This window comes from Ceratotherium simum, chromosome X (genome assembly GCF_057802395.1).
Source record: "Ceratotherium simum simum isolate JZ-2026a chromosome X, ASM5780239v1, whole genome shotgun sequence".
Taxonomy (NCBI): Eukaryota; Metazoa; Chordata; class Mammalia; order Perissodactyla; family Rhinocerotidae; genus Ceratotherium; species Ceratotherium simum.
The window spans coordinates 63,532,275-63,545,486 of record NC_141940.1 but is presented as its reverse complement, the minus strand read 5'-3'; positions in this window follow the sequence as shown (position 1 = coordinate 63,545,486).

Genomic DNA, 13,212 nt, shown 5'->3' with positions numbered 1-13,212 from the left:
CTCTAATTATTTAGTAATCTACTGCATTTATTATATTTTAAAAGATTTAATTAGTTCTAAATTCAATTTAAAGTGTATCTGAAAGCCTATTATATGTGGAGCACATAGAGGAGGACTTGGGTAGGAAAGTGTCTATGATTCAATTTCTACCTTCAATATGTTTAAAGTGCATGACATATTCCGGGAATGGCAAATGAATCCAAAGTAGCAGATATGAAGGGATTTACTGAAAAATAAATTTGGGCAGGTAGCTTGAGTCCAGAACTTGAGGGGCCTTAGATTCTTGCTTGAAGATTGAGAATTTATTCTTGAGTCAATAGAGAACCAGTGAAGGTGTCAGAGGTGAGTGTCATAATTTAAACTATATTTTGAAAATATAACCCCGGTAGCACTGTGAAAGATGGATTAGATACAAGATTGGAGATGACAAGAATGGTCAGGAGGACATTTGATAGTCTAGTGACAATTTGGAAGTAATAAAGGCATACATTTGAAATAAATTATAGTAGAAAGAAGAAAAAGAGAACAATGAAGTCAAAATGACTGTTTTGTAGTTTAGATTTTCTAAGGAATATACAGTATAAATATTTTGTTCTGAAAATCCTTCCATTTAGATGGGACTTTCTGAAATCATGCTCTAGACAAATACAGCCAAATATATTTGTTCATCTGGAATCCCAAGTTTTCATCTTTGGTATGAATTGGATTTTGAAATGCAATTTATAGTTGGGCTTCAGAAAGCTCTGTGAATCACCTGAAATCGCTTTCAAAATGCTTTCTCAGTATGAACTCTTCTCAAGATATCTATATGCCTCCCTTCTTCATTAAAATCTCTGCTTCAAATCAGAGTAGCCTTACTCAGTCACCCCTTATAAAATGCCAAGCCCTGACATCTCACCCTGTTATACTCTTTTCCCTTAACGATGTTTTATTTCTCTTCACATGATTTTTATTTCTCTATATCCAGCTATTTGCTTATAGTCAGTCTCCTCCCTTCCATTATAATAATGCAAGCTTCATGAGGGCTTTGTCTGTTTTATTCACCAATTTATCCCCAGGGACTAATATAATACTTGACACAGTGTTGGTGTTCAATAAATACTTGTGGAATAAGTGATTAAATTGTGTGTTTTTGAACTCATGAAAAATAATAGTGATAAGAACAGTGGATTTCTACTCAGGCTTGCTCCTCAGTGAATAAATAAGAGACTGTATGGCATGGTAATAAATATTAGAGGCTCTGAAATTTTACTTCCTGAGTTGGAGTCCTGACTCCATTATTTATTAGCTGCATAATCTTAGATAAATTAATTTCTCTGTGTTTCATTTTCTTTACCTGTAAAATGGGCACAATAGTACTCACTTCATAAGTAGTTGTAAGAATTAAGTAAATTAAGTACAGTGACTAACACATAGTTGGACTTGGCCATGCAACATTTTTAGCCAATTAGATATAGATGGAAGTGAGAATCCTAGTTCCTAGCCAAGGCCTTTACAAGCTGGCCTTCTTGCATAATGCTGTGATCTCTATAAGAAGAGCGTTCCCAAGGTAGCTGCTGCTACCTCGGCCTGGGCTCCAGAATGAAGCAGGTGGAGCAGAAGTGAACCTGACCAGAAACCTGAAAACAACCGAGCTGACCTACAGCCAGAAGTAGAGCTGTGGCAGCTAACCTCCAGACCTGGGAGCAAGAAAGTTGAATACTTGTTATTTAAGGTGTTTTTGTTTTTTAGTTTTTTTGTGAAAATAGCTTGTCTAATAACAACACGATGCATGTTAGCTAGTGTTATCTTTAATAAAATCTGGAATGGCAATTCCTATTCATTAAACTGTCTTTGAGCTAGGCTAGAACCAGAGTAGATTCTGTGGGTAGGTGAAAGATGAGTTAAACAAGATTTCTTCCCTGGTCAAAACCATCTATTATTAGAAATAGGACAAGGGCACAGATAGCTACATGTACACATTGTGTCATACAAAACACACAAAAAAGTGTTATGCGGTTCAGAAGAGTGAGACTTCGCTTGCAGGCAAGTGAATCTGGAGAAAGTTTTTGGAAGGATGGGTGTTTGAGCTGAGGCTTAAAAAGAAAGTAAATATTTTAGTGTAACAGGTATGAGCAAGTTTAGAGTCAATGTTCCTAAATCACAAAGCAAGATATATGAGTTTAAAAAATCAGTTATAGTATTCAAAGACCAAAACACCATATATTCATTGATTTAATAGTTTTCTGTACTACACAAGGTATCGTGTAAATATTTATGTGCATCCTCATTCATATTCATAAAGAGGAAACGGGCCAGAAATGCATAATGGTTTTTATACACGTGTATAGAACTACTTTCACTGCTGCTAGTTTAACTATAGTGATCAAACCCTATGTGGCAGTGTGTATAAGTATATGCATATACATATACATCCATAGGTACATACATTCACACAGATAGAGGGAAAGAAAACACTTGGAGTTTTGTGTTTAATTTTCTGAGATTTATGACAGTTCAATATTTTTTAAAAATAGCTGGAAACAAAAGCTGAGCATTCGTTTCTACATCTGTGTGGTTTTTTTTTTTTTTTTGTAAGGAAGACCAGCCCTAAGCTAACATCTAATGCCAATTCTCCTCTTTTTTGCTGAGGAAGACTGGCCCTGGGCTAACATCCACGCCCATCTTCCTCTACTTTATACAAGACGCCGCCACAGCATGGCTTGACAAGAGGTGCGTCAGTGAGCGCCTGGGATCCGAACCGGCGAACCCCGGGCCGCCGAAGCAAAGCACGCACACTTAACTGCTTGCGCCACCAGGCTGGCCCCTCTACATCTATGTTTTGTTTGCCTTCTCTCAGTGATTTTTAGAGAAGTTGTCCTTTTATAAATGCATCACCCATATGACTTTGATGTAACTAGTCTATGAGTGGCTTACTGTAGAATGCCTCTTTGAAATGCCTGAGGTCTATTGAGACAACTTCTAGCCCATTTCCCTTGTGTTTGGAGAAATGTTAAACTTCCTAGGGAATCTCACATCATTACCTGTATGTGTGTATGTGAGAATGTGTGTGTATGTGTGTAGTATGTATTTATGATGTGAGGGTGGGGGAAATGCAGTAGAAACAGAGAAGTTTTCATTCTGCCCATTCCAAACTCCTATGTTGCTTGTATTATCCAAATATTCTACAGGAAATATAGCATGATAGAGGTTTTCTGTCCTCCTTATAAGACACTCAATCACTTTTTAGATCATCTTTATCCTTATCCTCATCATTATTACTATACCTAACATTTATTGAGTGATTAATTATGTGTTAAGTACTTTACATGGACTATTTTCTTTAATACTTAAAGCATCCCAATGAATGAAATACTATTACTTTCCTCACTTTACAGACAAGGAAATAGATGATACTTAGGATGGTTAGGCAACTTGCCCTAAGCCACACAGCTGATAAGTTGCAGAAGTAAGATTCATACTCAGGTCTGTCTGACAGGACAGCCCATACTCATACCCTCTTTTCTATACATTTCAGTTATGCAGAAGACAATGAGTTTCTCATTTATGGCAGTAAGGTAGTTAAATAAATATTTAGCATTTAAGTAAATGTTGCATAAATGGCAGACAAAAAAAAGAGGTTGGCTTTTTAAGGGGGAAGTTTTACTCAATTACTTGCTGGTCTTTTGGGGGGCAGGTAATGTGAGATAACAGAGCTACTATTGTCAAGTAAGTCTTAGACAATTTTGGAAGTTGTATTGAGGTACTGAGTACACAGCTTCTAAATTTGTCAATAGGAGTAACTTGCACTTTGGACAAAAAAGATACAATATGTGTTTGATGCTATTTTTCAATCACTGTGCATCTCTGTGTTATCACATATGCCATCAAGTATATATATGTGCATTTTGATTCCTAAACCATGTATTCTATACTCTTCAGAACAATCTCATGGAATGGAAACTTACTTTGGTATTTTCTGAAAAAAAAATTATGAATAGAAAGGTAAGTAAGCTGTGATAGCATCATATAAAAAAGTTAATGTCCAATATTTATGAATTTTATGTTGTCGTTTGTTGTGTATTAGTTGTGCCAGTATTTCATTCCATACCACTTAGTGGTTAAGAACTTGGACTATGGAATTAGATAGATTTAAGCTCAAGTCCAAGCTTATTGTATGAGCTTGGAAAAGTTCTTTAACCTTTTTGACACTTAATTTCTTCATCTGTAAAAATAAGAATCAATAAACATATATTGCACACCAGTATTTGCCAGGTGCTACACTAGGCACTGGAGATATATGGAGATATCAAAAATAAATGCAAAATTAAAATTACTATATGTACTAAGAACTCAGATACATGGTGCTGTAAAAGCATACAGACAATTGATCTAGTCATTGCGGTAAAGGAAAGATTTCCCTGAAAAAGTGATGCTTTACTTAAAATATAGAGAAAGCGTAAGCAATAACTAGATTAAGAAATGTATGTGAAAATTGCTGTGAGTATTTAATGTATGGAATGTATGTACAATGCCTGACACATAATAGGTAGTCAATAGTGCTACTTTTGATTAATATTGTTACTATTTTTATTTTCATTTGCATGTGTTTTGATTATCTAGTGCTGCAGAACAAACCACCCCAAATTTTGGTGGTTTAAAACAGCCATTCTATTATATCTTCTGATTTTATGGGCCAGGTTTTGAGAAAAAGCTCATCCAGGCTGCTGGTCTCTGGTCCATGTGGCATCAACTGAGACATTTGGGGCTAAAGGAGCCACTTTCAAGATAGCTCTCTTTACTTACCCGCATGTCTTACACCTTGGTGCACATGGCGTCAGACCCACTAGTTCCTTTCCAGGTGGCTTGGACTGGACTTCTCACAGAATAGTGTTCTCAGGATAGTCATACTTCTTATATGGCAGCTCAGATCTTTAATGGTGAGTGTACCAAAAGACAGGAAGTAGAATCATCTAGTCTCTTAAGTCCTGTGCCTGAAACTGGTGCTGTGACACTTCTACCATATGCTATTGGCCAAGCAGTCAGAAAAGCCTGCATAGATCTAAGAAAAATAAGTGTAGGTTGCACCTCTCAATGGAGAGTTTCAAAGAAATGGTGGTTATCTTTAATCTACTACAAAATGGAAAATTGTAAATTTATTATATACTTATCAAATTTATGACAATGTCTACTATGATTAGGAAACTCTGTATAATGAATGTTGAAAAACAGCCATTGTGTGGCAGGATGTGTGAATTCTGGCCCTAGCTCTCACTAAATACTCCTGTGACTCTGGGCAAGCCGGTTACCTTCTCAGGGCTTCAGTTTTCTAATCATCAATCTTCCTTTGTTGGGTATCTTCTAGGGGCAAGGCACTATACCAAAAACTAGGATATATCTTACCAAAAAGAGCAAATAATCTGGTTAGTGTTGGACCAAATTATTTCTAAACCATAGAATCCACTCCAGCTTTAAAAGTTTATGATTTGTACAGATTTATTACCTTTTGCAGAACACTAAGGGTAATTTTTGTACCAGATATGAAATTCAACACAATTCAAGTCATATGTCCTTAGTTTTGATGATCAGAGGAATTGACCTGTATAGGACAAGAATAAAAGCTCTTCACACAGCTCTCACTTACAAAGAGTTTTCCTGTATGATAATGCGATGGCTTAGGGTAGATTTGTATATCAATAAATTTTTCTCTAAAATCTTTGAGTATTTTTAAATTATTCTCTTAAAAAGAGTTGGTTTAAGTGATTTTATTGCTTACATGTAGCTTCCCTTCATTGATCAGTAAGTTAATATATTTTGTTTGGTTTTAACTATCACTTGTTTGCTGATGACTCCAAATCTATATTTCTAGCCCTGCACTCTGCCCTGGGTTTCAAGTTGTTGGCTGGATATATACATATGAGTATCCCAGAGGCACTGAAACTAAATAAATCTTAAACTGAACCATTCATTTAGCCCCCCTCAAACCTGATTTTCCATCTTTATTTCAAATTTTAGTTAATGGCACCATCATCTACCCATCTTTCTCAGCTCCACATCCTGTACATCAGCAGGCTCTACAAATTTTTCATCCTAAGTGTTTTCAAATTGTTCTCCTCCTCTCAGTCCACATTACTGTTGCCCTGTCTGGCCATCAACTACTCTAGACATTTTCAATACCTTCCTAAATAGTCTCCTTTGTCTCCATTCTTGCCATCCTTAAATCCCTTTTCCGTCAGTGCAATAATAGTAACTCTCTGAAGGCATTGGAAAGCTTTAAGCAAAGGAGTGTCATAATCTCATTTTATTTTTCAGAGTTACTTTCTTCTTTCAATCTGAAGTATATTATGCTCTCTTCCATCTCAAGGTCTATGTACATGATGTATCATCTACCTAAAATGTTCCACTTTCAAGCACAAAATGTCAGACCACCAGGGATTAAACCCTGTGTGGCCTCTAGCAAGTCATTTAACTAACAGCTTGATGACTAAGTTTCATCAACATAAAATTAAGATGATAGCAGTCCTAACTCAACGGGATGTTTCCCCAATAGAATATAACTTCTATTAATTAAGGATTTTGTTGTAAGTGCTATAACACTAGCTTATACAACAGTGCCCAGCACTCAGTCAGTACTCAGTAAATATTTGTGAAATAAAATAAATTTGTAAATAATTGAGTGGAAACCACTTAAAACAGTGCATACACATACTATTAGTCATAGTATATTAATGTTATTTTATGCATAATATATGAATAGTATTATTATTCATAATGTAGATATTGGTTTAAATGTCACTTCCTCAGGGAACTGTACCTTAACTATGCCCAAAAATTAGGGTAACACACCAAAGCATGATTTAAAATCCTCCAAAACTAGACTTGAAAAATAAAGAGAAAAAAGTTTGTATAGTGTAGTCAGCTCAAAAAAGAAATATTGAATACTTACTATGCACTATTTTCCAAAATCAAGGAAGCAATTTGTATTAAAAATCATTTCAGGGGATTGACATCAGCAAAATGGCAGGGTAGGCAGCTCCATGAGCCCATCTCCCCACAGAAATATTGAAAAATAAACAGAAGCTGTAAGAAACAACTTGGCCAGAACTATGGAAAACATTCAAAAAGTTTACAGCAAATAAACAAAAAGTGAATTAAGAAAAAATCAACTTAAAAATGGTAATAAAGGGGGCAGCCAGGTGGCATAGTGGTTAAGTTCATGTACTATGCTTTGGCAGCCTGGGGTTCACAGGTTTGGGTCCCAGTTGTGAACCTCCACACTGCTTATCAAGCCATGCTGTGGTACTGTCCCACATACAAAATAGAGGAAAATTGTCACAGATCTTAGCTCAGTGACAATTTTCCTCAAGCAAAAACAGGAAGATTGGCAACAGATGTTAGCTCAGAGCCAATCTTCCTTACCAAAAGAAGAAAAATGGTAAGAAAGTTTAGTGGCATTTTTACTTGGTTTGTCCTACCCCCTCCCTGGTATGGTAGGAGTCTTAAAGAGAGCAACCTGTGTTCCCACGGTGGCACTCTAGTCCCTAGTTCTGATGGGTGCAGAGAAGTTTATTCAGAAATTATTGGGTAGGTCTGTTCTAACCTGTCTGGGGGCCAACTGAAGGACTGAAGGAAGTTATTCATCTGTGTTTTGCCTAACTCGGAACTCATCCAGGTAGGAAAAGTGGTAAGCATTGCTCAAAATAATTGTAATATGCACAAACAACTTGCAGACAACTGAGAAAAGATTATAGCTGTGATGTAAAGTAACCCAATTAAGTCCTGAGAGGAAAAGCCAGGAAGAGAGTTTCTTTGGGAAATGAGGGCAATCAAAACCACCATGTATACAGGGGAATATAGAGAGCCGTGCTCATTACCAGGGCAATATACAAGCTCAGAAATACCTGAGAAGACCTGAAGTTTTTACCCTGGGCTGATCAATTTACAAGACAAATGGACCACTACAACCTTCAAAAATTAAAAAAAAAAGCAAATCCAGGGAAAAGGAGAGAATCTGATTTTCAGAGTTACCACATTATAATATTTAAAGGTCCAATTGTCAAAAAATATGGCAAGGCATGCAAAGAAATAAGAAAATATTGCTCATTCACAGGAAAAAACAAATTGACATAAATTATCCATGAGGGTGCCCAAGCACTGGACTTGCTAGACAAAGATTTTAAATCAATCAACCAGGCCAAAGATCTAAAAGAAAATAGGAGAATTATGTATGAAAAAAATTAGAATATCATTAAAGAGATGCAAATTATAAAAAGAAACCAAATAGACATTCTAGTGCTAAAAACTACAATAACTGATAAAAAACAAATCAGTATAAGGGTTCAACAGCGAGAGGAGAAGTCAAGATGGTGGCGTAAGCAGACTCTGAACTCACCTCCTCCTGCAGACACAGCCAAATTACAACTACTCTTGGAAAAATTACCCCTAAGACAGAACTGAAAACTGGGTAAGAGGAACTCCTGCAACAATGGACAATTCTAATTGAGGTGGAAGAGGCAGAAATTCCCTTCTGGAAAGGAAAAATGCCGCCTTCACAAGCCGCAGCACCTCACGGCTGCCAGGGAGAAGCCCAAAGGTACGCAGCCCTCCCTGGAGGCGTGGGGGCCCTGAGCTGTGGAGCGCCCCCGCTGTGGGCATTTTGTGGAACCAGCACAATTGAGACGAGTGGCATAATATCTGACTTTGTCTGCTACTAAAACATTGGGGAGTACCCCTAGAAAAGCTGGTTCACAAAGAAATTGAAACCGACTCTTAAAGGGCCCATGCACAAACGCATCCATTTCAGAAAGCAACCTAAAGTGACCAGAAAGAAAGGTTCACAGCACTTTGGTGAAAAGAGACTCACCTGATACGCCCTGAGTGCATCTCGGTGAGAGTTGAGACCTCTCTAGGGACTGGGACATTTGTGGTGGCCATTGTTGTGGCCTGGTGTGGGTGTGCTGACACAGAGTTCTCCCTGGGGCCTGCTAGCCCAGGTCTGCCACACCCACTAGAGCACTGATTTAATCCAGCTCAGCCAAGGCAGGCAGCACACCCTAGAGACTGGGCCCACCCAACAACAAGCCCTCAGGCAACTTGTGGGCCTGCATAGACTGGTGACTGGATTCACTGCAGCCTGGCAACTGAGGCGACTTCAGTGGAGCAGGGCATGAACAAGGAGTGGGTGGAGAGTGTGGGGCGGTGGTGGAGTGTGTGGGGCTCCCACCGTGGAGAGACTGCGTCCACTTCAGGAGTTCAGGGCACACACATGGGGCAGGACTGTGTGGACTGTGTGTGTGGACCTGTGGGCAACAGGGCTTGTCAGCTGCAGAAGACTTGTGCTTCTCAAAGACCCACATAGGGGGTTTGCCCCACCTTCCAAAGCCTGAACCGATTGGGTGCTTCCATTCCTGAGGCAAGACCCACACAACTGCAATCCTCAGAGAGCTGACAAGAGACCTAAAGGCTGGAGGCTTATAGCAATTGTAAGGCCTTGAGCCTAACAACCTGACACGCTGGGGGCCTATTCACTTAAAAGAAACATTGCAACACAAATGTGATATTAGAACTTGCAGCCAACTGTGCTGGGGCTCCCCACACCTGATAAAGAGACTTAAGGGCCCACAACAACTACAAGCAGCTGAGCATTACAACAGCTGGCCAGGAACATAACTCAGCCTCCCTGGGGGCCTACAGGGAGAGAAAACAGGCCACAACAGAAGGACACACGTAGCCCACATAGGGGTCACTTGAGGAACATTGAGAACTGAGGGAATCACAGTGCAGGCCTCTTAAGGCATCATGTACATAAGGTCAGCTATCCAAGAACAGGAGACGTAGTTGACACAAGCATAATACATAGACACAAGCACAGTGAAAGAGGCAAAATGAGGAGGCAAAGGAATACATTCCAAGTAAGGGAACAGGACAAGACCCCGGAAAAGGAACTACATGAAACAGAAATGAGCAACCTATCTGACAGAGAGTTCAAGCAAAGAGTGTCAAGGATACTCACTGAACCGGGGAGAAGAATAGATGAACTCAGTGAGAATGTCAACAAAGAAATGGAAGACATAAAAAAGAACCAATCAGAAATGAAGAATACAATACTGGAAATGAAAAATTCACTAGAGGGATTAAAAAGCAGAGTAGAGGATACAGAAGAAAGGATCTGCAAGCTGGATGAAATACTGGAAGAAATTACCCAAGCAGAACAGGTAAAAGAGAAAAGAATTAAAAAGAGTGAGGACAGTCTAAGGGACATCTGGGACAACATCAAGCACACTAACATCCGTGTTTTAGGAGTCCTGGAAGGAGAAGAGCGAGACAAAGGGGTAGAGAATCTATTTGAAAAAATAATATATGAAAATTTCCCTAACCTAAGGAAGGAACAGACATCCAGGTACAGGAAACACAGAGAGCACCAAACAAGATAAACCCAAAGAGGCCCACACCAAGACACATCATAATCAAAATGTACAGAAATAAAGATAAAGAGAGAGTCCTAAAAGCCACAACAGAAAGACAAATTACATACAAAGGAAACCCCATAATGCTATCAGCTGACTTCTCAGCAGAAACCTTACAGGCTAGAAGAGAGTGGCAGGATATATTTAAATTGCTCAAAGGAAAAAACTTACAGCCAAGAATACTCTACCCAACAAGGTTATCATTCAAAATGGAAGGAGAGATCAAAAATTTCCCAGACAAGCAAAAATTAAAAGAGTGTGTCACCAAGAAACCAGTGCTACAAGAAATGTTAAAGGGACTGATTTAAGGGGAAAAGAGAAGACCACAAATAGGAAAAATTATCTATTTCCATGATAAGAGAGTAATGGATACAAATGCACAAAAATGAGGTTAGATATGATATTAAAACCATAAAATAAGAGAGGAAAGGAGTTAAAGAGTAGAGCTTTCAGACAGAGGTCAAACTAAAGAGACCATCAATTCTGTATAGAAGGAGAAAGGAAGATAGAAGGACTAATAAAACACCAAAAAAACTTATCAATAGCTACTTTAAACGTCAATGGACTAAATGCTCCAATTAAAATGCATAAGGTGGCTGATTGGATAAAAAAACAAGACCCATATATATACTGCATACAAGAGACACACTTCAGAACTAAAGACACTCACAAACTGAAAGTGAAGGGATGGAAAAAGATACTCCACACAAATGGCAATGAAAAGAAAGCTGGGGTAGCAGTACTCATATCAGACAAAATAGACTTTAAAACAAAAACTGTAAAAAGAGACAAAGAAGGGCGTTACCTAATGATCAAGGGAACAATCCAACAGGAGGACATAACATTTGTAAATATCTATGCACCCAGTATAGGTGCACCTAAATATATAAAGCAATTATTAACAGACATAAAAAGATTAATAGACAGTAACACAATAATAGTAGGGGACTTTAACACTCCACTTACACCAACGGATAGGTCATCCAAACAGATGATCAATAAGGAAACATTGGCCTTAAACGACACACTAGAACAGATGGACCTAGTAGATATATACAGAGCATTCCATCCAAAAACCGAAGAATACACGTTCTTTTCAAATGCACATGGAACATTCTCCAGGATTGATCACATATTAGGCCACAAAAAAAGTCTCCATAAATTTAAGATTTAAATAATACCAAACATCTATTCTGACCACAACGATATGAAACTAGAAATCAACTATAGGAAGAAATTCAGAAAAGCCACAAAAACGTTGAGATTAAACAAAATGCTACTCAACAGCAACTGGGTCAATGAAAAAAATCAAAGAAGAAATCAAAAAATACCTGGAGACAAATGAAAATGAAAATACGACATGCCAGGATTTATGGGATACAGCAAAAGAGGTTCTAAGAGGGAAGTTTATAGCAATACAGGCCTATCTCAACAAACAAGAAAAATCTCAAATAAACAATCTATCAATGCACCTAAAGGAACTGGAAAAAGAAGAACAAACAAAGCCCAAAATCAGTAGAAGAAGGGAAATAATAAAAATCAGAGCAGAAATAAATGAAATAGAGACTAAGAAAACAATAGAAAAATTAATAAAACCAAGAGCTGGTTCTTTGAAAACATAAACAAAATTGACAAACCTTTAGCTAGACTCACCAAGAAAAAAAGAGAGAAGGCACAAATAAGTAAAATCAGAAATGAAAAAGGAGAAATTACAACAGACACCTCAGAAATACAAAAGATTATAAGAGACTACTATGAAAAGCTACATGCCAACCAATTCAACAATCTGGAAGAAATGGATAAATTCTTAGAATCATACAACCTTTCAAAACTGGATCAAGAAGAAGTAGAGAATTTGAATAGACCAATCACCAGTAAGGAGATTGAAACAGTAATCAAAAACCTCCCCAAAAATAAAAGTCCAGGGCCAGACAGCTTCTCTGGTGAATTTTACCAAACATGCAAAGAAGATAATACCTATCATTCTCAAACTCTTCCAAAATATTGAGGAGGGGGGGCAGCTCCCTAATGCATTCTACGAAGCTGACATTACCTTGATACCAAAACCAGACAAGGACAACACACAAAAAGAAAATTACAGACCAATATCACTGATGAACATTGATGTAAAATCCTCAACAAAATACTAGCAAATCGCATACAACAATACATTAAAAAGTTTATACACCATGATCAAGTGGGATTTATTCCAGGTATGCAGGGATGGTTTAACATTCACAAATCAATCAACGTGATACACCACATTAATAAAAGGAAGAATAAAAATCACATGATCATCTCAATAAATGCAGAGAAAGCATTTGACAAGATACAGCATCCATTTAAGATAAAAACTCTGAATAAAATGGGTATAGAAGGAAAGTACCTCAACATAATAAAGGCCATATATGCGAAACCCACAGCTAATATCATCCTCAATGGTGAAAACCTGAAAGCTATCCCTCTAAGAACAGGAACCAGACAAGCATGCCTACTCTCACCATTCCCATTTAACATAATATAGGAAGTGTTAGCCAGAGCACTCAGGCAAGAAAAAGAAATAAAAAGGATCCAAATTGGAAAGGAAGAAGCTAAACTGTCACTATTTGCAGATGACATGATTTTATATATAGAAAACCCTAAAGAATCCACCAGAATACTTTTAGAAGTAATAAACGAATATGGTAAAGTTGCAGGATACAAAATCAACATGCAAAAATCAGTTGCACTTCTATACACTAACAATAAAGTAGCAGAAAGAGAAACT